At 37.0% G+C, this 26183-nt stretch overlaps 1 protein-coding gene across 4 annotated transcripts in view; it reads left to right on the top strand.

The window, feature by feature from the left end:
* The window catches only part of AKAP6 (A-kinase anchoring protein 6), a 464347-nt gene that overhangs the window by 143543 nt on the left and 294621 nt on the right, over nt 1–26183 (top strand). Inside the window, exon 1 of one of the 4 annotated variants that reach the window (XM_082737847.1) lies at nt 14869–15288. The exons of the other annotated variants lie outside the window; for them this stretch is intronic. The gene's annotated coding sequence lies outside the window, so the exon portion shown is untranslated. Of the gene's footprint in view, nt 1–14868; nt 15289–26183 lie in introns of those variants that run through there. 4 annotated transcript variants of the gene reach the window in all.

The raw sequence follows: 26183 nt of genomic DNA, 5'->3' as shown, positions 1-26183 counted from the left end.
CATATGTGTTGAGTGTCTGTCCTGACAAACTAATTTGGTGCCACAATTCCAAGACTAGTATGTATCACAGACTTGCAAAAATACTTTGTGGTATATTTACTACTTTGGTCCCCCAAATCAATTGAGCCAGATCTTTTCAGTAACAAAGCAGTTTTATTTATAGAGGTCTTACAACAAACGGGAGGCAATTTAGAGTAGTGGCTAAGGGAGTTGATTCTTGGAGCCCAACTGTCTGGGTCCAGATTCCAGCCCCGCCTCTGACATGGCCACACAAAGCAGCTCACTGTGCCTCATCTTCCTTTTTTGTACAGTGATGATCATAATAATAGTATCCCTATCATAGGATTGTAATGAGCATCGAATTCAGTAGTATCTGTGAAATGCTTAGAACGAGGCCTGGCCATAGTAAGTGCTATATAAATGTACCTCCTCTGAGAGTCTTAGATTCTCCTAAGCCGCTGCCTGGCTGGGGTTTAGCATCCACTGTGAATCTTTGACATAGCTTGCCAGACCTAGTAGGCATTACCTCTAAATGCCAAAAGCAAACTCTAAGACTTGGTTGGGAATAAAGGCGTATCCTGACCACAGCCATGTGTGAAGTTTTGAGTTTCATATTCAATGATTAAGAGCCACCATCAGTGAACGTTGTTACCAAGAAGCACCACACACATGCACACACATGTGCATGCACATGCACGCACGTGTGTGTTTGCACCCTCAAGTCAAGTCCCTGTGTGATTGCCATCAGGAGCCCATCACACTCAGATGTATGAAATTAAAGGATTGATGTCAGGGAGATGAAGGTCCTTCTGCTAACCAGATGACTAAAAGATTAAATAAGCCAATAGTCAGGAGAAAAAGTCCAGGCTCCAACTGGACTCAAGATGTGAAGTAGCAGCAGCCAAAGCCACCAGGCTATGGTGACAAAGATTAACCGGCTGTCGCAGGGGGAAAGCCAAATGAGATAGAAGACACATCAGAGGGTATCTCTGTCATCAAAAAACACAGAAATGTAATTTGATGCCAGAAAGAGATAATCAGCCTGTGGAAAACTAGATTTAGCCTGAGCTATGTTTTGCTCAAGGTGCAGGTCTGTGAAAGAAGCTGAACACTGGGGTAGATTTTATGGGGGGCTCCCAGAACACACACACCCTACCCCATGATGACTCTGTATGAAGAAAGACTTTGGCTTTTAGGCAGGAGGTGGGGATGTATAGAGCCTGGCCACACAGGTTAGAGGGGGAGAGAATGGTTGGATTAAAGCAGGGAATAGAAGAGAAGCATCAATAAGCCTCCTTGGTATAATAGAATTCACCATTCACCACAAGAGTTCCTGATTTCTACTGTGTTGCTCTCCTTGGCTCAAAATAAAATTAATTTCTAGGAGGAAGGAGCTAGTCTCAAATTAGAGAAGGTTGAAGGAAATATATTGGGAGGAAAGGAGAAAGGAGAATGGAGCTGCCCAATCCTATTTCTATGAGAATTTGACATGTTAAAAGACCCCCCAGGGGTATGAGGAGGCTGCTTCCCGAGAAGGAATTCCATCTGGGTTAGACTTAGAAACATGTGGCTTACACCAGGTAAACACCTACTTCTTCTTTTCATTGACTTTTACCATTGTATACAATTGCTTTTACAAATAACTTCCATTATTTCCCCCCAAATTATATGGATGATATATAGTCTTACAGTCAGATAAAAATAATCTGTGGCCCACTAGAGACAGGCATTATTACCGTTTTTGATGTATTTCCTTTTTCCAGTTTCTATTTACATGTATAAAAAGTCGGACTCAGACTCCATCACAATTTTATACTGTTTCTTTTGTTTTAAATATTTACTTATTTATTTTAGAGAGTGGGGAGGGGCAGAGGCAGAGAGAGAATCTCAAGCAGACTCAATGCTGAGTGCATAGCAGGCACGGAGCTTGATGTCATGGCCCTGAGATCATGACCTGTGCCAAAACCAAGAGTTGATGCTTAACCAACTGAGCCACCCAGGTGCCCCTATACTGTTTCTTTTTAAAAAACTCAATTTATTTAAACTAAAAAGAAAAAAACAGAAAAAGTTCATCCGTCCCCCCACCCCCTGCCTCTGGCAACCACCCATCTATTCTTTGCAACTATGAGCTTAGTTATATTATATATACATATATATGTATATATATTATATATATATATATATAATCTTGAGAAGGAATTCTGTGTGTATATTTTTATTTGTATATGTAGACATACATATGTAGATACATGATTCCACATATAAGAGAGATCATGTAAGATTTGTCTTGCTATGTCTAACTTAATTGCACTTAGCATAATGCCCTTGAAGTCCACCCATATTGTTACAAATGGCAAGATTTCATTCTTTTTCATAGTTGAATAATACTTTGTGGTGTGTGTGTGTATGTATATATTATATATATATATATACAGATATATATATATACACACCACGATTTCTTTATTCATATATTGATGGAAATTTAGTTTGTTTCCATGTGTTGGTTATTGTAAATAATGTTGAAATGAACATGAGGCTGCATATGTCTTTTTGAATTAGTGTCTTTATTTTCCTTGGATAAATGCCTGGAAGTGGAATTGCTGTATCACATGGTTGTATTTTTAATTTTTTGAAGAACCTCCATACTGTTTTCCACAGTCACTGCAAAAATTTGCATTTCTACTAACAGTGCACAGGGTTCTTATTTCTCCACATCCTAACCAGCACTTGTATTTCTAATCTTTTTGTTAATAGCTAATCTGATAGGTGTGAGGCAATATTTCATTATGGTATTGATTTGCATTTCTATGATGGTTAATGATGGAGGGCATGTATATGTTGGCCATCTGTTTGTCTTCTTTGGAAAAATGGCTATTCAAATCTTCTGCTCCTTTAAAAAAAAATTTTTTTTTTTTTTTGCTATTATTCTTTACTTGTTTTGAATAGTAGCCTCTTATCAGATATATAACTTGCAAATATATTCTCCCATTCAGTGGGTTGCCTTTTCATTTTGGTGATAGTTTTCTCTGCTGTGCAGAAGCTTTTTAGTTTGGTATAATCTCATTTGTTTGTTTTTTGCTTTTGTTATTTTTCCTTTTGGTGTTGGTTTAAAAAAAAAAAAGTCATCACCAAAATCCGTGTCAAGGAACTTACCACTTATGATCTCTTCTAGGCATATTATGGTGTCAGGTCTTACATTCAAGTCGTTTAATCCATTTTGAACTAATTTTTGTGTATGGTGTAGGGTACTGATCCAGTTTTGTTGTTTTGCATGTGGCTGTTCAATTTTCCAAACACCATTTATTGAAGAGACTGTTCTTTCCCCATTGTACATTCTTAGCACCTTTGTTGTAAATTATTTGACTATATATTTAGTTATTTCTGGGTCCTCTATTCTCTTTCATTGATCTTTGTGTCTGTTTTTAATGCGAAAACCATACTGTTTTAATTACTATGGCTTTTATAGGTAGTTTGAAATGAGGGAGCATGATGCCCCTAGTTTTGTTCTTTCTTTCTTTCTTTTTTTTAAAGATTTTATTTATTTGACAGATATCACAAGTAGGCAGAGAGGCAGGCAGAGAGAAGTGTGGCGGGGGGAGCAGGCTCCCTGTTGTGCAGAGAGCCCGATGCGGGGCTCAGTCCCAGGACCCTGAGATCATGACCTGAGCTGAAGGCAGAGGCTTAACCCACTGAGCCACCCAGGCGCCCAGCTTTGTTCTTTCTTAATATTGCCTTGGCTACTTGTAGTCTTTTATGGTTCCATATAAATTTTAGGATTTTTATCCCATTTCTGTGAAAAATGAAATTACAATTTTGATAGGGATTACATTGAATGTATATTGTTTTGGGTATTATGGACATTGTAATAATATTAATAATTCTAATTCATGAGCATGGAGTATCTTTCCCTTTCTTTGTGCCTTTAATTTCTTTCATTAATGTCTTAGAGATTTCAACATACAGGTCTTTTCCCTCTTTGGTTAAATTTATTCCTAACTATTTTATTCTTTATAATGTTATTGTAAATGGGATTATTTCCTTAATTTCTCTTTGTGATAATTTATTATTAGTGTATGGAGATACAACAGATTTTTGTGTATTGATTTTGCATCCTGAAATGTTATTGAATTCATTTATTAGTTCTAACGGTTTTTTTAATGGATAGGGCTTTTTATATTTGTCATCTGAAAATTGTGACAGTTTTTCTTCTTCCTGTCCAGTTTGGATGTCTTTTATTTCTTTCTCTTGACTAATTGCTCTGGCTAGGAATTATACTACTATGCTGAATAAAAGTGGTGAGGGTGGACATTTGTCTTATTCCTTATTTTAGAGGAAAAGTTTCTAGCTTTTTACCATTAAGTATGATGTTAGCTCTGGGCTTGTCATACATGGCCTTTATTATGTTGAGATACATTCCTTCTGTACCCATTTGTTGTGTTTTTATCATGAATGGATGTTGAATTTTGTCAAATGATTTTTTCACATCTATTGAGATGATTTTTGTATTTCATTTTGTTAATGTGATGTATCACATTGATTGATTGACATATGTTGAACCATCTTGCATCCCTGGAATAAGTCTCAGTTGATCATGGTATATGATCCTCTTAATGTATGGTTGAATTTGGTTTGCTAATACTTTGTTGAGGGTTGTTACATCTATGTTTATCGGGGATATTGGCCTATAATTTTCTTTTCTTCTAGTATTCTTGTCTGGTTTTGGTTTCAATGTAATCAAGGTATGTATTGTTCCTTTAACTTAATATTGTATCCTAAATATTTTTCTGTATATCATATAGATGGGCTCATGTATTTTATCTTTTGTCACAATTCTTGTGCTTCAGAAATCTCTAGTAAGTTAATAGCTAAGAGGTTTATAGAGTTCTTTACCTACCTTATGCTGGAGTTGTGATGGTTTATGCCTTGTGAGGCCAATTTGGGATTTGCAGGGTTCCTTGAACTGTGAGGGGAAAAAACAGTCCTTCTGCAAATGTAAGAGAATTGGAGCTTAGTGTTGGAATTTATCTCTCTCTCCCTTCTAAAGATTTCATTTATTTATTAGACAGAGAGAGAGAGCACAAGCAGGGAAAGCAGCAGAGGCAGAGGGATAAGCAGGCCCTCTGCTGAGCAGGGAGTCTGATGTGAGGCTAGATCCTAGGACAGGGGATCATGACCTGAGCCAAAGGCAGACACTTAACAGACTGAGTCACCCAGGCATCCCAGAGTTTGTCTTTTAATAGTCTTTCTTTGAGGAGTGCATTGTGAATAAATTTGCATTTCTTAACTCAAACAAATGATAGGCAGCTGCTTGGTTGAGAGAGAAATAATGGCTACTCTGTTAGATATTTAGAAGAAAGAGAAGTTGAACTATATTCTTCCAGGTTGAGTGGAAAAATATCATAGCTGCAAAGCAAGAGAATGTTGGAGTCATCCTTGAAGATGAAGAAGTTCACAATTGACCTAAATAGTGAATTCTCTTATGTGGCTCTTTCATTAATGGAAGATCTGTGTTAAGTCCTGACATCTTATGATTGAAATAATAACACAAAATGTAGTATCCAAAGGGCTTTCTTCTTAAACGTTTGTATCCTATTCATAGTCAAGGTGTCCATTCATAGTCAGTCATGCTTTCTGATGTTGGATTTCTTTCCATGATTTGTTCTTATTTGTGTAAAGTGACTCACATAGCTATTTTGAAGGAAGGAAGAAACGGTTTTGTGATTTAGTATAAACCAGTGTGGAGCCCCCCAAATTTTTAAAAATCTATTTTTGTTTACCATTTGTTTGAATCTGGGTGTCTGTCAGTAATAGTAGGTAGGGTTTGATACATAAAGCAGTGTAAGACATGCTTTCGGAGCCAGAGTTCAATACTCTTACTTGATCAGCCCGGGTCTGACTTTTCTTCTCCAGTCCCCATCCTCATCTGCTTATTCTTGAAGATCCCACTAGTCCAGGGAAGTACCTAGTTGGTTTCCTGGTTGCTTTAACACAATGGGAATTAATTCATATTAGTAGTTTCATGTAGAGGAAAAATACTTTTAAAATATGAAATATATATCTTTCTGATATATAAGATTGTTATTAAAAAAAAACGGACAACAAAGGTGAATTCTCCTTTTATATTCTTAGAGATTACCTCTGTTAATAATTTGACATATATTCTTCTGGAGTTTTAGTGTGTATTTACATTCATATTTATGTAATTTTTAAAACATCTTGGTTATTGTTATTTAACCAACTCTGTTACTTTACATTACATTTTAGGATCTCTTTCTGTGTCAGTGTTCTAAAAATCTGCTTTATTTGTTACACTTTATTGGTCGATGGTGATTGGAGAATGCATGCAAAGATACAAAATAGGAAACACTAAAAAAGATGTCTCTCTCCTGCCCTTATTCTCTTACCTCACAGTCCCCCTCTTCAGAGGAAGTCATGCTATCAATTTCACATAAATCCTTCCAGAAAAAATATACGCCTCATTATTCCCTCCCGTGCACAGACAAGCTGTACAACCTCCCAGTCCGAGAGAGGAAGGAAGAACTCTTCCTCAGCTTGCACACTCCCTGCCAGCTACCACCTCGTATCTTTGCTCACCTGGCCACAGTAATCCTTAGAAAATTGTCTCTGATTATGGTTTCTAGTTCCTCTTCTCCCACTCTTTGATGAGCTCACAGCAATCTAGCTTTTTAGGGTCTATTTAGGAACGTGTTGTGGGGCTATAATGGTTTGGCTTCCTTATTCTAACTTGGGGCAGTCTGAAGAGCCGTCTCCATTGCAGAATTTGCTTGAGGTAGGCTGAGGCCTTCTTTGAAACTGCACTGTAGCACCACTTTCCCCAGGCCTGCTTGTGTCCTTCCTCTTCCTCAACAGTTCAATCCAAGAGCACTCCCCAAGAAACTTCTGGCACATGAATCTCCACTCTAGAGTCTGCTTCCCAGGAAGCCACAGTGACATACTCCGGTGGTTTTCCATCTCAGAATAAAAGCCTGAAGTCTTCCAGTGGCTCTCTGTGTCCCTCCTTCTCCCACTGCCAACTTTTCTGGCTACATCTCCTACACGCTCTCCTTTCTCCATTTCTATTTAGTGGTTCTCCAAGTACGCTAAGCATACTCCTCCGAGATTTTGCACTGACTCTTTGGACTTTCTGGGGAGCACTTCCCCCAGATACCCTCCTATCTCAGTCCTCATGCCCTTGAAATCTCTGTTCAAATTTCACTTTATTTTTTTTTTAAGATTTTATTTACTTATTTGACAGATCGAGATCACAAATAGGCAGAGAGGCAGGCAGAGAGAGGAGAAAGCAGGCTCCCTGCTGAGCCAGAGAGCCTGATGCAGCTCCATCCCAGGACCCCTGAGATCATGACCTGAGCAGAAGGCAGTAGCTTTAACCTACTGAACCACCCAGGTGCCCCTCAAATATCACTTTAATCAGAAATTCTTTCTTGACCACTCTGTATAAAGCAGCCTCCCCACCATCACCCTGGTCCTCTTTGGTCCCCTTTTTCTGCTCTTCGATTACTTCATAGCACCTACTACTATCTCACAAATGCTGTATTTTATTTACTTATCTGTCCTTTTCTGTTTTGTTCTCTGGTGTATCCGCAAGGCCTAGAAAAGTACTTGCCACAGAAAATACACTCAGGTTCTATTTATGGATGAATAGTTATTCATTTTTCTTTTTCATGCAAATGTTGCAAACTTTATATAAGTGCATTGCATATTGTTGGTTTTTTTCATTTAATAATGTCTCTTGGAGAACATTCCATATCAGAATATTAAGAGCTGTCTTATTCTTTTTTAACTGCATAGTTTTCCACGATACATATAACATCATTTATTTTATCAGTCCTCTATTAATGGACATTTATGTTATTTCCAGTACTGCAGTGAATAGTTTTGTCATGTTGTCTTCTAGTATGTGAGTATACCTGCAGGAAAAGAATTCTTAAAATCATAGTTTGCTGCTCAAAGGATATATGACTTATATGGATAATTTTGATAGATATTGCCAAATTGTTTTCATAAATCTTGGGCTAATTTACATTCTCACCAACAAGATATGAGTATGCCTCTTTCAACGCAAATACTCACTAGTGCTTTGTTCTTGCTAATCTGATAAATGAAAATGGCATTTCAATGTAGTTTTAATTTTCAATTCTTTTATTTTAAGTGGGGTTGAATTATGAGTACTTGCACTGGGGATATGGCTGCTGGCTAGCCCAAGTGGAGAGCTGAGTCATCCAAGAAATGTTCCATTGGTGGGGGAGGAGGTGCCAGGCGAGTTGGACCATTCCTTATACTTCTGGCAGCACTGGATAGCTATGGAAGGGGCTCGGGGTGGTGTGGGGAATGAGAAAGTAGGGCAGCCCCTTCCTTATTTTTTTATACCCCCCCCCACCATGGCCTATTTCTAAAGTTGCCTTTTCTGTCACATAAACCTTAAAACTTTGAATTTTATTTGACATTTTGAGGTTTTTGTTGCTGCTTTTTGTTTTTGCTTTTAAGAGGTGCATTGAACAATATTGCAATTGACTTTACATTTTATCTGAAGAACAGCACTGTAACAAAGCTGTGTTAATCAAACATTTGGAACTGTTACAGTTGGGGGCTCTTTTCCTGGTGGCATTTTCCCCCTGGTTTAAAAGGTACTAGATTAATTTTGTTGTTGGAGTTGAGGTGGATGGGAGAGTGAAATCTCCATGTTCCTGCTTTGTGTTCCTCTCCTGGGTCTGTCTCTTTCCCTAGGGACCAGGCTCTGTTAAGGCAGGGTGGAATCCTAGCTTCAGTTTGAAGAAGTTGTGGTTGAGCCTCAGTTTGAAGAAGCTGTGGTTGAGCCTCAGTTTGAAGAAGCTGTGGTTGAAAGGGGGCTGTGAGGAGACCATGATCAAGGGGGCTGTTTCTCATGTGTCTTTCCTCATCTTCACTGCCCCTTGAGCTAGGTGGATTTTCTCTCCTTGACAAATAAAGAGTATTCAGCAGGAGAGGCAGGTTGGAAATAATAAAACCCACTCCCTGCCCCTTTGTTCCCCTCCCTCCATTAGTCTGGTAACCGGCAGAAACTGCACCATCAACACCAACAGGTTTCAATGTGCCTTTTACAACAAAAGGGACTTGATTTCTTATATAACCAAATGTGGTGTTTCAGTGACTTTTTAAATAATGTACAGTTTTTTTGTGAATTTAAATTTCCTTCCTTTTATATATTTTTAGGACCAATCTCATTTTTAATAAGGGTTAAAAAAGAAAAAGAATGGTCTACAGAAAAGAACTCCTGTTTTTGCCACGTGTTCCACAGGTGCAACTGTAGAAAAGTGCTTATCAGTTGAATAAAAACCACATTTGATAGAGAAAAAAAAAAGACAATTATATTCCCTTTTATATAATCTTTACTAATACCTTTCTAATAAACTTTGCTGAGATCATTTATGTGTTAACTTACAGAAAATAATGTAAATATTTGTGAATACTTTTTTAGTCTGCCTTTTATCTTTTTAACTTTGTTTATTATCTTTTTCATAGAGAAGTATAATATTTTTGCAGTAGAGTTTATCAATATTTTCTCTATAGGTTTTGTGTTATGCTTTAGTCTTCTTCACTTTGAGATTATAAATATTTTTCTTATGTATTTTCCTTCAATACTTTTAAGTTTTGATTTTTACATTTTAAATCTTTTTTCTTTGAGAATTTATCCTGATGTATATCTTAAAAACATGGGCATATAAATTTTTTTTATTTATTTTATTTGTTTTATTATTTTTTTTAAAGATTTTATTTATTCACCTGACAGATAGAGATCACAAGTAGGCAGAGGGGCAGGCAGAGAGAGAAGGGGAAGCAGGCTCCCCGCTGAGCAGAGAGCCCGATGCAGGGCTTGATTCCAGCCAGGACCCTGGGATCATGACCTGAGCCGAAGGCAGAGGCTTTAACCCACTGAGCCACCCAGGCACCCCTATAAATTTTTTTTAAAGTCAAAGATTACCTTAGTGTCTAAATTTCTGTTGAACAAATTGTCTTTGCTCTTGCCAATTCCATCACGTATATATTTCAAACTTTGTATTCTATTCCATTTGCCTGTTTATTCATGTATAAGTACCATATTGCTTTATATAATTTTATAATATGTTTCATTAGTAATTCCAGTGGTTTTAAATCTACCCCCAACTAAAAGTAAAGTTCTGAAAATAATGATATTTGCAAAATTTTCTGCCTTTGTGGCTTATTTTTCCACTTAAATTTTATAACCAACTTGTCTAGTACTAAATAAAATTCTGTTAGTTTTTTTATTAGAGTTTTTCTTGTATTTAGAGAAGAATTTAGGGAGAACTTATATTTTCATAATCTTGAGTCTTCATATCCCAGAATATAGTATATTTCTTTATCTGTTCAAGTCTACCTATATTCCTATCAGTATACATTTCTTTTTTCATGTTTTTAAATTGTTGTGAATATGCTTTTATTCTGAATATATTGAGATCATCATATGATTTTTTAAAAATTCCTTTTTCAGACTCTAAACCAACATTGCTGTCCTGGGGTGAATCCAATTTGTCACGATTATTATCCTTTTTTATGTATGTCTTGCTTTATTTGGGAGGACTGGTCTATTTCTGGTTTACCTGTACTCCTCTGGAGTGGTCTCCTAGAGGTTCTCCCTGGAAGACTGGATTTTTACCAGTGCTCCTTCTCCTGGTAGATTCTGAGCTCTGGTTTTTGTCTCTCCAGCACTGAAAGCTGCTAAAGTCCAGCTCAACTTTTCAACTTCTTAGCTCCCTGCCTTCATAAAACTCTAATGCCTTCAAACAGATTCTTTTTTGTTGTGTGTCTAGTTGTTCTCAGTGACATGGTTTTTTTGCATAGAGTCATCTGCCATAACCAGAAATGGAACTCAAGAAATTATAAAAAATAGAAATTTAAAGTACTATTAAATTATAGTAGTAGCATCAGGGATTATAATTTAGGTTCAGGCCTCAGGGACCAATAAAGGTAGCACAAACTACCTCAAATACCAAGAATGTCATTTAGCACCCCCATGGGATATGGAGGTGATCTGGCTGTGACATCTGTCACTCCACGGATCTCAGGTTAATTCTGCTCATCTCAAGGCTATGTGGCATCTCCTTTTTCACACACACACACTTCACGGGCTTCCCACTGTACACCTCCTCCAGGATTACTCAGTTACCCACACCTGGAAATGAGGCTTTGCTCAAGCTCAGCATCTCTGTTCTTCACCCACCACATCCATCTGGTTACCAAATCATGTTTGTTATATCCCCATTATTTCTACAATATGTTCACTCTTTTCCTTCCCCACTGCCTTTGCGTAGGCCCAACTATCATCATTCTTTTTCTGAGTTATTCCCACTCCTAACAAAACAAGGAATGATCCTTCTAAAATATGAATTTCACCCAAGCTTTTGCTAGTCTGCTTAAAACCCAACAGTAGCTCCCTCTAGCCCATAGGATAAAATTGTATATATTATACATACAAGGACCCCTCCTCCCCCACCAGCAAATGCCAAAGGCAGGCACTGTGGGCTGTGGGATACTCAGAGACCTCTGTGCTTGAACAGGGGCCATCCCTTGCTAGCACATGACTGGAGCAAATGACAAGCTGTCCGCATTTACGCTTCCTCCTCTACTTAAGAGGAAGATGAACCAGGTTTCCAACTCCAACGACTTTGTGATTCTGAATCATTGCCTTAAGATGTGTTATGTTTGCCTTTAAAAATAAAGCTTATTTTTAAATAACATCTATATTTACATTGTGAATACTATATAGAGAATAATATCGAACAACCATTACGTAATTTTTTTGTGACAACAATTGATTTTATCTGCATGGATTCATGACTCAAATGGGAAACTAAATCATGACTTAATTCAGTTGTTTTCCTTTCAGTCCTCTACCACCGAAGGCCCACAGAAGCCCCTCAGGATTAAGGTATACCGTAAACTGCGATTCTAGACGTCCCTTCCTCTAGGCTGGCTCGTAGTATGATGAGTTATCTTGTTTTCTGGTTCCGTTTCTTGCCTCTCTCCCACACCTGCTGGGTTCTTCTCCTGTGGAGGTGTTTTCAGCTCCCTCATCAAAACCTCTTCATACTCTCCTGCTTCCAGGCCTTCCCGCAGGGATGCTTTTTCTTCCTGGAATGCTTCCCCCCCAATCCAGGTCTGCTTCTATCTTACTTGTTCTTTAGAATTTGGCTTTACCTCCACTTTCTGACTAGCTTTCTTATTATGAATGAGATACCCCTCCTTTCCTTCCTATTCTCATGATACCCTCTGAAGGTGGGTTCTCAAATGACATTGTGATTATCTATTTTTTATTATCAGTCTGGATTCTAAGATCCTTGAGAACAGGGGTGATGGGTTTCTTTTTGTTTGTTTGTTTTATTTTTAAAATTCCAAGGGCTGAGGACAGAGGTTAATACATAATGGATATTTAACAACACATTAATTTGTATTTGAATGAATGAATATATTTCATAGTGAGAGCCATTAACAAAATGCATTTCCCTTATAGGAATCTTAGAAGAATCCCTCTTATAGCTAATTTTGTGAAATGCTTCTATTCCTATATTCTTGTTTGCATATACAAGAACCAGTCTGAAGGCATCAGAGTTTTACAAACATATATATATATGTATATATATATATATACATTTATACATAACTTTTGGTGTATGGCAGGCTTATGGAAAATTTAAACTCTTCTTAAATTCTCTGAAGAATATGTAAATTCTCATATAAACATAGCTTTCCAGACTGATGCTAATGCTTGGTTCTGGTCAGAAAATCTTGATTTTATCATCTTTCTTCTTTTGGGCTGGCAAGAGCTTGCAGCTATTTATATGAGAATTAAAAATAGGATACTGTGTAGTACATATTTCTCCCTCTCTCTTTTTTTTTTTTTTTTCTGCTGGAATATAACTGACCAAGAACTAGGATTCTCTCTTTCTCTCTTAAAAAAAAATGCCGTAGTTTATGTTATCAAATTCTAGATTAAAAACCAGTAGTGAAAAAACTAACTCCCAAGACATAGTCTAGTGGTCCAAATAGTTTCATCACTTCTAGTAGAAAATATACTTTTTCCCTTATTCTGAAAGATGTTTGAAGAATTTGAAGGTTAACTGCCACCGGTTTGTAGCTATCGTCTGTGATTCATCCACATTGTGAGTTGGCTTTGACTACTGGATGTGTCTTCCCTTTTTATATTATCATCATAAATGAAAGAAACTCAGCTTCAAGGAAGGGGATCTGGCATTAGAGAAATAGAGTAATTGCATGTCTGAGAGGGAACTGTGTGAAAGCCTTTTGTTTTGGGGTGGGGGGGGGGTGTTCTTACTTACCATTGGAGCTGACTGACTCCAGCAGACCTGGCCTTAGTTTGGAGATGGCAATGGACTCTAACTACATCTTACCAAGGATTTGAAATGAAGTTATTCATTCATTTGCTTTCTCCTCAGACAGTCATGAAGTTTTATAATGAAGAAATCTGCATCATGACCATCGTGCCAACTCTGAACTCTTGGTCACCGTGACTTAACAGTATCTCAGGAGAGAGGGAGTAGAGCAGGAGTTTGTTGAACCCAGAAGCAGGCCCTGGGCACTCCAGTGATTCTTTAACATCCCAGGACTCATTTATTAAGCAAGTATTCACTGACCCTGTTCAGGTCCCAGTGCTGTTTTAAGCCAGCTGTGCAAAGTTGTACCTGAGACAACAGCTGCCTGTTTGGGGACCCAGGAAGGAGGGAACAAGACCATTAAGATAGGAGGTGGTAGCAGAGCCTGGGAGTATTGAGGAGGGGACATTAAGCCAGCTAAGGAGAGTCCTGAGAGCCCTGGAGGTAACCCATGAGCCGACTGTCAAGAAGTTAAGAGAGCAGTAGCAAAGGCAAGAGGGGAGACTCGCAGACTTCATCTGACACGGTGCTCTCTTGGGGGAGACTCCGGCTCAGGGCTTACCTCCAGGGCTCTCAGGCTTTCCTATTAGATTTATCAACCCAAAAGGGTTAAGTAAAAACTTAAGCTTCTCTCAGAATGAAGTTCAGCTAATTCTGTCTATAAGTCATTCTCAGCAGAGCTCCAACCCAGGAAATAAATTCTTTCTTTTATCCAATTTTATCCACCCTCCTCCTGGGAATTCAAGTCCCGTCTCTCCTTTAGTCCTGACTTTTGTGGAAATGATGAGAAGGGTGCTGATGAGGAAGTTGAAAGTTTTGTGAATTTATCCCATGTAGCTTCTGGGAGTCAGAATGCTCAGAGCTTCATGGAAGAACTCACGGGTAAGGAGGCACAATGCAATTTCCTTCTACTCTTTCTTTTTGGGTATTTCTCCCATGAGCTATATGGCTACAAGACAGTCGTATTAACCAGTAGGTGGAGTAGTTTATTAGAAATACAAGGCCTTAGTAGGTCTGTATCAGTTTCTGAGAGAACCAACTTTCATAGTTAGGAATAATGTTCGGAGTGTTTTTGTATTTATAGCTTTCTTGGTGCGAGTGTGGAAGGAATGAATAATCTTGATAAGATTCTGGGCAGTTTACTTTTCCTGGGGCTTCTCGTGGAGTGGTGTCCTATGTGATTAGATACTGCCTGTCAGAACTTCATTTGTTTTCTAAAGCTGCCAAGTCACTTGCGTGCTTCTATTGACTTATCATTATTCATGATGGGCCTAAGCACTCTGTGGGTATTAAACATAGAAGTATCATTTCTGTGCTTCTCCTTCCCTAAAGTAAAAGCCCTTGTGGTGGGATATCCAGGAAGTGCTGCACACAGATTGTAAGCCTCTCTAGTGAGCTTGCTATTGTAACCAAGCAACGGACACATTAGACACCCCTTTGCCATCAGCTTACATTCTCTGAGAACTTAGGTCAGTGCCCAAAATAACCCTGCTAATTGTGAGGGGGCACATGTGGACTGGAATTCCAGTTAGCCGTCTGGGAGCTGAGGGACTGAGGATTTGAAACCTCACTATAGTTACACAGTTCATAACTTCTAGGCGGTTAGGCCTAAGGCCTATCAGTGTTCAGGTTAAGGAAAGAAAGTTCTACCGGGTGTTTTATATCCTCTGTTTGTAAAGCTGGTTAACTAATGACAGCTGGTTAAAAACCCAAAGCTGCTTGGGTTACAAGATCTGGGCTATCTGTGCCCTGTTCTAACCTGCTGGTGGGTTGCGGAGTAACTGACAGAAGCGGATGGCTTGGCTGAGGGACATGAAATTTCGGCTGTCTGTGTAGGAACCCTACCGTACTTGGGACCTCTTCTTGCCTCACAGTTCAGGTAGGCTGTTGTTTACATGGAATTCTTTATAAGATGGACAGAGATTATAAAACTGTTCAATTCCAGATTTGGACATGAGAGTCTCAAATGTCTCTCCTGCACACAGCTTGCCTATGTTGGTGGGCACTGTTTTACTCCCTACCTTGACATTATGCCAAATGAAAATCTTCATGTTCTTACTCAAATGCACTAAAATTCTAGGACTTAAGGGAAATGAATGGAGTTCATACAAAGTGAGATTTATCTGGCATGTGGAAAAAAAATGCCTTTTTAAAATTTATCTTCCTCTTTTCTGTTTTACTTCCCTGATTCTAGCTCCAAAAGGCAGGCTTTTAAATTTGTGAGAAATGATGGGAGAAAATGTTAAGCCTCTTGAGTGTAGTTTTCATGTATTTTAAGAGCACTTAAAAAGATCTGGGTTTTATCTTTAGACTAAGATGAAAATCAACAAGGCTCTTTCCAAATAACCTCACTTAGCCTTATGTTTGTACCCTATATTAGTTTAATTAACATAAAATTCTGCTGTATTACTTCTCATCTTACTCCAATTTTGACCTACATTATAATGTATCAGATTTAGTTTTGGCTTCCAAATATCTGGCATATAAAATAAGTCTGTAAATTCTGTAAATGATGCTTTGGAATTTCCACCTAGTAGGTTATTTAATCCATTTTTCCCCAAATTTATACATACACCTCATATCATATGACAGACATATTTCTGAAACATGTGCAAATGGGGTTTTGTAATTGGAATGATATAATACCTATTTGGAAAGCTGTCACTTGTAAGGAATCCATGCTAAAATGAAGAGGAAGTCACAACTTTAATTATGCTTTGATTGTTCTTTTTGCCTATCAGGCTCTATATTGAGGTACATTTACATTGCATAAACTAGATAAATTTCTCCAGAACAAAACCTGCATTTTTATTATCAAGAAATAGGTATACATGTATGTATATGATCACATGTAGACTTTTGGGTGTTTCTAGAAGGATGTTTTGAGAGTGGCCTATTGGATATATTGGATATTAAATTGTGCCTTTGTTAGAGAAAGATTTTCTGGACAGCAGGATCATGGTCTGAATCTTAAGAAAGCAAAAAATTAAAATTGAAAAGAATATTATCCTAGTCTTTGTGTATTATGTCAATTTAGTAAACCTGAAAAGCTGTAGTATTGTGGCTTTTTTAACACCTCTGTTGCAGCCTCAGGAATTATTAGTTTGACCAATAAAAAATTTCCAATATTTGACAGTCTTGGACATGAAAATGGCAGTTTCGTGTGGCTCATTCTAATTTTTTATGAACATAAACTCATTTTAATGAAAGTTCAGCCTTAACCCCCAAAACAGTAGTAGCAAGAGTCAAATATTCTCATCAATTATGAGAGCTATCTTGTTAAAAACATGATCATCAAAAGTCACTTCTGGTAAAGACATCTGGTAGTACGTGTTATATCCTTTTTTCAATCTTCAGCTTCTTTGTTTGGTCTTTTAAACGGAACTTACTGTCTCTGCCAAGTGCTACCTACAGTGTTTATCAGATCCAGGGCCTGTGGGCCTATATTCTCCATGGCTGAGGTCTGATAGTTAGCAGGGCTTGGGACGTCTTTGAGAAGGTTCACCCTGTAGTAGATTGGCGATGACCTGATGTATGTTAGACTTTTACGGTTTCTCTCTGTGTGCTGTCTCAGTGATCTTCTTTTTATGTTTTCAAATTTCCTGAGGTCATTGTTTGAGGCTTTATTTTTTATGTAAGTGTTCAATGCTCTAAGTTTTTCCTAAAGACTGCTTTAGCAGCAGCATAAAAATTTTTATATGCTATGTATTTATTTTATTCATTTAAAAATACCTTCTAATTTACTTTTTGATTTCTTCTTTGACTCATGGATTATTTAGAAGTGTAATATTTATTTTCCATCTATTTAGGGATTTTCTAGAGATCTTTTTGTTATCATTTTTATCATTCTGACTTAATTTCACTGTAACCAAAGAGCATAGTTCTTATGACTTGAATCTTTTACAATTTATTGAGACTGTGTTATGATATGATCTATCTTGGTAAATGCTCATAGGCATTTGCTGTGTTTTGATAGACAATTCTAGGATGTCAGTTAGGACAAACTGGTTACTGGTGTTGTTCAAATAGTCTCTCTCTGTAATTATTTACTGATTTTATGTCTATTTGTTATATCAATTATTGAGGGGTATTGAAATATCCAAATCTAATTTTGAATTTGTCAAATTCTCCCTGCAGTTTTATCAGTTTTTGTGTTATGTATTTTGAAGGTCTCTCATAAAATACAATGACCTTTAGGGTTATAATGTCCCCTTAATGAACTTAATCTTTTATCACTATGAAATGTCTGTCTTTATCCCTGGTAATATTCCTTACTTTGAAATTTACTTTTTCTGATATTAATGTAGCCACTCCAACTTTATTTAAAAGGCTTTTCTCTGTTAGGAAGTTTCTAAGGTATTTATGTAAAAATAAACTGCATATTTTACTTATTAATGTACTAAGCTTATTAATTAAGGTATAAGTAGAATTCACTGGTAATTTTCAGATGTTTTTCTACAATTCCGTCTTCCCAGTGGCAGGGTTTCTGCAGACATCCTATCTCCACTGTTATGTGATTGTCATTTTATAGTAAGTAGCCTTCTTTCTATATAATGCATGATATTTATATATTTAACATGTGGCATGAAATGGGCACTGGCCAGTCAGAATGGCTACCTGCAAATAGCAGGTGGCTTTACCGCTGCATGCTGGCTAAGCATCTGTCCTTGAGTATATACCAGTGGATGACCCCTGAGTTAGGTATTGGAAAATTCTTCCAGTCGTGCATATAATGCTCTACCTTTTATAGATTTTTTTTTTAAGAATGTTTAGAAGAACGGTTAGAATCCCTATAGCTATTCATATTAAGCTATCAAGTTAACATGTATATCAACTTCTTAAGGCATGGCTTTTTTTTTTTTTATATATTAAGGGAAAACTCCATAAGGGAACTTATTTTTAAGCTTTCATTTTAGATTTTGGCTGAGAGTGATGTTTCAGATAGTAAATATTTATTCATTAGTTTACTAGTTATTTATTGAGGCCAACCCCTCTTATATGCCACCCATTGGAAATTCGAGAATGAACAACACTTACCCATAAGGAGCTACTGTACTTGGGGAAGGAAGCCCATTGTGAGTTTTGCAGTGGCATGTGGGTGGTGTGTAAGAGGGCCCCCTTTGACCTCACAGGATCTCTCAGGATATAAGAGCCCAAAATAAATAAGTTAACCTATTTCCCAAAAGGGTAGCAACTATTTTGTAAGGTATAGCCCATTTTATTCTTCCAGAGATTTTTTTTTACCATTTACTTTATAATCAGTGCATCTTCAATGACTAATTTTTTTAAAAAAAATTTATTTACTCATTTGACAGACAGAGATCACAAGTAGGCAGAGAGGCAGGCAGAGAGAGAGAAAAGGAAGCAGGCTCCCCACTGAGCAGAGAGCCTACTGCGGGGCTCGACGCGGGGCTCGATCCCAGGACCCTGAGATCATGACCTGAGCCACCCAGGTGCCCTTCAATGACTAATTTTTTTGCCCATGACTGGGGCTCTACTAGAGCTTTCACTCTGCTTACCATACTCCATGCAGCGTATATTATCTCGTGGCATACCTTACAAGCTCTTGGAGCTCAATAAATAACTGTTACATGAATATTTACCTCTGTGTATGGAGGCCATAGAAAGAAATGGGAGCTGACCTTCAGCCCTGTCATGAGCTGGATATCACCCAAAGTAAGTAGTGCCTGTCACCAGAAGACACTCCGTGGCAGAACTGGGGGGAGGCATCTTCAGGGAACAGGAATGAGCTATCGTGATATGCCTGTAGGACTGAAACCAGAGCAGCGAAATAATTTTGTATGTAGAGCCTTCTGTGTACTGAGAAGAGAGTTCAGCAAAAAGCAGCTTCCAACATCTCAGGCCCTGGGTGGGATATACTCATGTCCTTGTTCCTTTCCATAGGGTATAGCCTCAGCAGCTTGGCCACAGGAATAAGTAAGCTTCAGCTTTCAGCATCATCAGGGCAGCTTCAAGGGGCAGCATAGGCAGGTCAGGCTTGTTTGGTTGTATTCCTGGTGAAGACATTCAGAAGGTTTGAACTACCAAGTCAGTAGTAGTTGGTAAATCATTCTACATATTTTCTCCCCTTTTCTTTTTCTTGTCAAAACATGTTAGAAACTGTTAGGTAAACCCAGTTTAGAAATAAAGGAAATTTCTAGAACTGGGTGATGGATACATGAGTGTTTGTTTTCTTCTTCTACTTTATACTTTACATATAAATTTTGTATTATTTTATGTACTAGAAGACTTTCTCATGATAGACAACACACCGGATATGAAAAACATCTTTCAAACATAATGTTAGGTAAAAGAAAGGAATGCATACTGTATGATTTCACTTATATAAATAGAAGAAAAAATAAAACTAAGCTATTTTATTTAGGTCTGCATACTAACTAGCTAAGGCAGTAACAAAGAAACAGGAAGTGATTGCCATAAAGTAATAGGCTTAATCACCTCTAGGCACAAGGACCTATGGGGAACATCTTGGCTGTTAGCAAAGTTCAATTTCTTCAGCACAGTGGTAGTTACATATGTGTTCATGTTATGATTATTTGTTAAGATGTGTATTTATGATTTATAAACTTGTATCTTTGCAAAATGTATTTCACAACACAAAAATAAAATTTGGTAGAAATAAAGGAGAGAGAAAGAAGGAATTCCTATTCCTATTTACCTATTTAGGACTATCATTTTTTATACAATTAGGAAAGCTGCTTCTTGCTTCAGGTTTTAGTGTTGTTGATTTTGGGCTTACATAGATGGGTCTCCTTGTATTATAATTTGACTTGTTCAGAAGATGAATATGGGTGGTAATACATAACCTTGATATTGATAGACTAGAACTTGGATAACATTTTTTGACACAGTAGTAGTAATATTAAATAAAGATCACTACTCAAATATTATATGATATTTGAGATATTATATAAATTTACTATCAGATTTTTATTATACATTTGATATTATATATTCAATATTATTATTACATATTATTTATTTATTATCAAACTAAAAATTATGAGTATTATACTTTTGCCATACTTAATTTTTTGAAGCATTAATCACTTAAAATGAAAGACATAGACCCATACAATATTCATTTGTTACATGGTTCTTAACTTTAAAAATCTGACAATTACAGTTGATAAATCCTCATTTATACCAAGTTTATATGTCTATTTATAAAAGTAGAACCTCTATTATTTATAGTAGATTTATACCTCTATTATTAAAAGTAGAACTTGTTCAGGAAGTACATATGAATCTGATTAAAAAAATTAAAGGTTTTGTGTATATACTGAAGCAATGCATTTATATTTAGCTATTATATATAAAAGTTTAATTATAATGGATATATCCAAGAAATACCTGAGACCTAGATTTTTTGCTTTTGTAGTATCTTTGAGTTTGACCCATTAAGATGAGGTCCTCCAAGAAAAAAGAGTTGAGAGTAAGAGGTAGGGAAAACTTCACTGACTTTTTTCATCAGCCTGATCCATGGAATTATCAACAGGAAACAGGAAATATAAACAGTTTATTCTTAGCAGTGATCATGCTTGCAGAAACCTGAGCAACTTTTGTGGAGAAATGGGCACCCCCACACATCCCATGACTTGATAATTTGGCAGATTGCTACACAGTACTTCCTTGAGAAGATTATTAATTGATGTTTTGTGAACATGAATACTGCAATATGTCTGAAGGATTCTTACTACAAGAAAAGAGGGAAAATATAATGTGCAACCATTTGCCATCTCCTATGCTTTTATCACTCTGGGACACTGCACATTCTCCTCCTGAGTCCCTGATTGGAAGGGGGGCACACATAACGTCCAGGTCGCACAGGTGCCAAAGATTAAAATTGCATCCATACAATGTGTCTACCCAGGACTGGTATGTTACTGTCAGCGTGAGTACCAGTGGAGCTAGAATGATAAAGGTTTGGATGGGAGAATAAGGAGAATAGATCCTCTGGTATTTATCCTTTTTTCCTACCAGTTTTGCCAGATGTTTCTGGAATCTAAAGGTATGATGGTCATAGCCACCATCATGTCATAAGATATACCTCCCCCATCCTGTTGACCCTTGGTGTGAACAAATCTCTTTTCTGTCTCAGCTGGAACAGGTATGCATACAGGGACCACTAGGGTGCACTCCCAAAGGACCAAGGGGTGAGCCTCACTGTTTGTCCTTGCAAGTACATTCTGGAATGGTGATGGCAGAGCGCTGCAGCAGGGCAGTTCTGCTCTGTGCGGTCATTTAGGAATCAAGGTTCTGCACATCTTAAGCAGTGTTGTCTGATAAATTATAGTATGAACTGTAAATGTGAATTATATGTGATTTCAAATGTTTTGGTAGCCATATTAAAAAAGAGTAGAACAGGTAAAAAAAATTAGTAATATATTTTATGTAACCAGTTTGTCAAAAATAGTCTCTTTTCAACATGCAGTCAATATAAAATTGTTAATAAGTTATTTTAAATTCTTCTATATTAAGTCTTCAAGATCCAGTGTTTGTTTTATATTTAAGTATATCTCAATTTGGACTAACTACATTTCAAGTTCTATCATAGTGAACATTGTTTATCTAGGGTCTCTGCCATTTTTCTAGGACTTCAGATTCTTCTCTTGGTTCTTTTGAATACAGCCAGCAGACAGGGAAGAGAGTGCAAAGAGGATCCTCAAAGAGATTTTTGGGTTATAAGCCATGAAATGTATAACTTCCACCCAGATTCCATTGGCCAGTACTCAGTCATGTGACCCCTACCTAAATTACCTGAAGCACCTGGGAAATGTAGTTCAACCTTATTCCCAGGAGAAAAAGGAAATGGGTTTGGTGAGCACATGGCAGACTGTACACGGCAGCAGATAAGGTATTATTAATCACACTTTGCAATCCAGGAAATTGATGCCCAGCCAGATTAAATGCCAAGCTAGTTAAAGGGAAAATGTAAGTAGAATGCAGGTCTTCATTCCCTATAGTGATGTTTCTTCCATCAGACTGCCCTGCCTCTTCCCCTGTTTGTTTCTCAGCCTCCCATTTTATGTTGTTGGTCTTTGTGTTATTTATTTATTGCTTCAAGTTTTTATTTAAATTCTAATTAGTTAACATATAATGTAATATTCATTTCAGGGATAGAAGTTAGTAGTGATTCATCACTTACATCTAACACTCAGTGCATGTAATACCAAGTGTCCTCCTTAATACTCATCACTGATTTAGCCCATCCCCTGCCCACCTCCCCTCCAGCAACCCTTAGTTTATTCTCTAGAGTTAAGAGTCTCTAAGGTTTGCCTCCCTCTTTTTTTTCTTCATCCCCCTATGCTTCTCAGCCTCCCATTTAATTCTGTCCATATAAATACAGTTCTTGGAGAAAACCTAATGGTTGTAATATTTTATCTCATTGACTCACCTATGCTGCTCTATGACTTAATGACAGTATCCTATTACTGCTGTGTTGGAAAATGACAGGCAGGCCAGTATAATGAAGCAAATATGCCTTGTTACTGAATAGTTCAAGTAATAGTACTATTCTGAGCACTGCATTATCATTTTGAGTGGGCCTTTTCCTTCCGTGTACTAACGCTCTTCATTCAAAGCAAAGGATTATTAAGGTGCTCATCAAGCCATTTCAATCAATGTATAAATTGCATTTTATGTTATAATGAGCAGTCTGTTCAATTGAAGTTTTCAGCTTTTTAAAAGTGCTTAGAAGAATAGTAACAGAAGTGCTCTTAATGGTGAAATTATTGAATTGAAGAGCTTGGATAAGCTGCTTTATTTTTTAGATGGAGAAATGAGATATTCCTCTAAGCAGACTGTTGGTAAAGAATGATGGTTCTCCATGGACTCCTGATTATAACATGAGTATAAGTGTCTATCAAGGGCAGGTTTTATTGAAGACAATATCATTAGACCACCTCCCTTTAGCTTTAAATTACCCACAATAAACTGGTTTAGGGTTTTTGTTGTCTTAAATTTTTGAATATTTTGAATACATCCACAAAGTTCAAAATTTTAAAATATTATAAGATATACGATGCAAGGTCCCTGTTCCATCCTCTAATAGAGAGGGTTAGCCCTTCTGCCTAGCTCCTCCCTACCCTATGCCAATCAGGGGAGTACTGATTCTTACTGGCTTTTGGAATGATCTTTCCAGAGTTTGTATATGCACTTATAATAAAACATAAATATATCATCTTATTTTCTTTCTGTATTATTCTATACACACTGTTCTCTATCTTGTTTTTTAAACTTAACAGGGATCTTTCTGTGTCAGAATATAGAACTGTTTTATCATCATCATTCTTTCTTAGAACTGTGTAGTATTCTACTGAATGAGTATATCATAATTTACTTAACTAGTCCCGTACTGATGGACATTTAGTCTGATTCCAGTCTTTGGTATTACAGATTGTATTGCAGTAAGTAAGCTTGAATGTAAGTCATTAGACAGAAAGTGCAAATGTATTTAAGCCATCAATTCTCAGAAGTAAGATTGCAAGTCAATGTGTATATATATTTGGAATTTGATAGAAATGGCCAAATTTCTTTCCCAGTGGTTACACCAATTCACCCACAACCAGAAATGCATAGGAGTGCCTATTTCTTACACCTTTGCCAATAGTTCTTGTTGCCAATTTTTGAATTTTATTCTGTAGCTGAAAAATGACATTTTGGTGTTGTTTAAATTTATATTTCTCTTACCATAAGAAAGATTGAACAGCTTTTCACATGTTTAAGGACTTTTTCTGTTACTTTTTCTGTGATCTGTGTTCATTTCTTTTGCCCGTTTTTCAGTTGTGTTGTTGGTGTTTTCTTTATTGATTTGTAGGAGCTTGGTATTGAGTAGGGGGATAAACCCTGGGATATGAGCTGCGACATCGACATCCCCCCCGTCCCCCCCACCGGCCTCTTGTTTGTCTTTTGACTTTGCTTAAGGCATATTTCTTCATCACTGTGTGAAAGTTTTCTTTTTCTAGTGTGACGGTCAAGTTTTTCTTTCAGTGACTCTGGAATTTTAATCCAAAAGGCCTTTTCTACAATGAATAAGTAAATGATTCTTATAAATCATTTACTTATTTTTCTTAGTAATTTTTACATTTTCATTTTTTATATTTAAATCCTCAATCTATTTGCAATTTATCCAGGTACACAATGGTTTCACCTAAATTTTTTCCCTAAATACTTATCTGGTTATTACTTTTTCTCCCCTTAATTTGAGGTGCCTCCTTTTTCACATGCTCAGATACCCATGTATATTTGAGTCTATTTCTGGACTTATTCTTTCTGATCATCTGTCTGCATTTATGTGCCAGGATAGCAGTGTTTTGAGGTTTTGGTTTTTTTTTTTTTTTTTTTTTTTGATAAACCATTTTAATTACTGAAAGTTTTATTATAATATTTGCTAGACTAGTCTACTTTCAATCCTCATTTTGTTGTTGTTGTTTTCTCTGGATGCTCTTGATTGTCCATTTATATATTAGAATTAGAATCTGTCCTCTTTCTACCCTGCCTTCCTCCAATAAAAACTTGTTATTTGTATTAGGAATTGCGTTACCTTTGTAAAATAACTTAGCGAAGGTTGCTATTTTAGTGGTGTAGACTCTTCCTACTCAAGAACACGCTTTGTGACCATATTTGTTCAATTAACAAAAAAAAATGTTCAGTACCTTTTTAAAGTTTTCTTCCCTTAGGTCTCCCACATTTCTCTTAGGTTTATTCCAATGTACTTCATCTTTGTTGTTGCTGTGTCATTAATGGAATCTTCAATTAAAGCTCCTAAGAACTTTTTGTTTGTACATATGAGAAGTATTGACTTCTAGATATTAATTTTACTCTACTACCTGATTAAATCTTCTTGTTTGTTGGAGTTTTTTAAGCACACAGTCCTATCATCTTTGAGCCGTGGTAGGCTTACTTTTTTCTTCCCAATAGTTACTTTTCTGCAGTGCAGTTGGCTTTCACTAAGTTATTTTGTGGCAACTAACAACTTGTAGATCATCCTGGCCTGCAACAACAGGGTATTTCTTGTTGTTCACATTTTATGTCTATCACAGGCAGACCCTTAGCTCTGCTTAATGTCTGTCATCTGAAACCAGGCTGAAGGAGAATCTCCATCTGGGAGATGCTGGTCTCCTGAAGTCCAAAAGCAAAGACTGATGACAGAGCCACTCCATAGCTCTTAAAATTCCAGCTGCTTTATTTTGGCTCACATTTCATTGGCCAAAGCAAGTCATATGCCAAGTCTGATGTCAGTGGGATAAGGGAGTATAATCTTTTTAAAGAGAGGAGTACTGATTATTAGAGATCAGTATTATAATCTACTATTATTATTTTTTTCCAGAAAAACAGCAAAATTTGAATAACATAGTCATAGCTCTTACAGTCCACTATCCCCCAATACTTAGTTTGTGTGGACTTGTATTTGTTATTGTTTTATCACTTAACTCTTGCTGCATAACAACTAGTCCACAATTCAGTGATGACATATAGCAATAAGCATTTATTTATCTCACATGTCTTGATTGGCTGGTGGTGCCCTGACTTAGCATGGGAGGTTTTGTTCATGTCTCTGATCTTCCTCACACCAGTGGATTAGCCAAAGCAGGCTGAGATTAGGTTGAAGCAGTGAGGACTTGCCTCAGGAACAAAGTTTAAGAGGGCGGCAAAAAAAATTTTTTAAGATTTTATTTATTTGACAGATTGCGAGAGAGGGAACACAAGCAGGGGGAGAGGGAGAGGGAGAAGAAGGCTTTCCACTGAGCA

Source organism: Mustela nivalis, assembly GCF_964662115.1.
Source record: "Mustela nivalis genome assembly, chromosome: 6".
NCBI classification, from domain to species: Eukaryota; Metazoa; Chordata; class Mammalia; order Carnivora; family Mustelidae; genus Mustela; species Mustela nivalis.
Note: the sequence above shows the minus strand (reverse complement) of the source record. Positions and strands in the feature narration are given on the sequence as shown.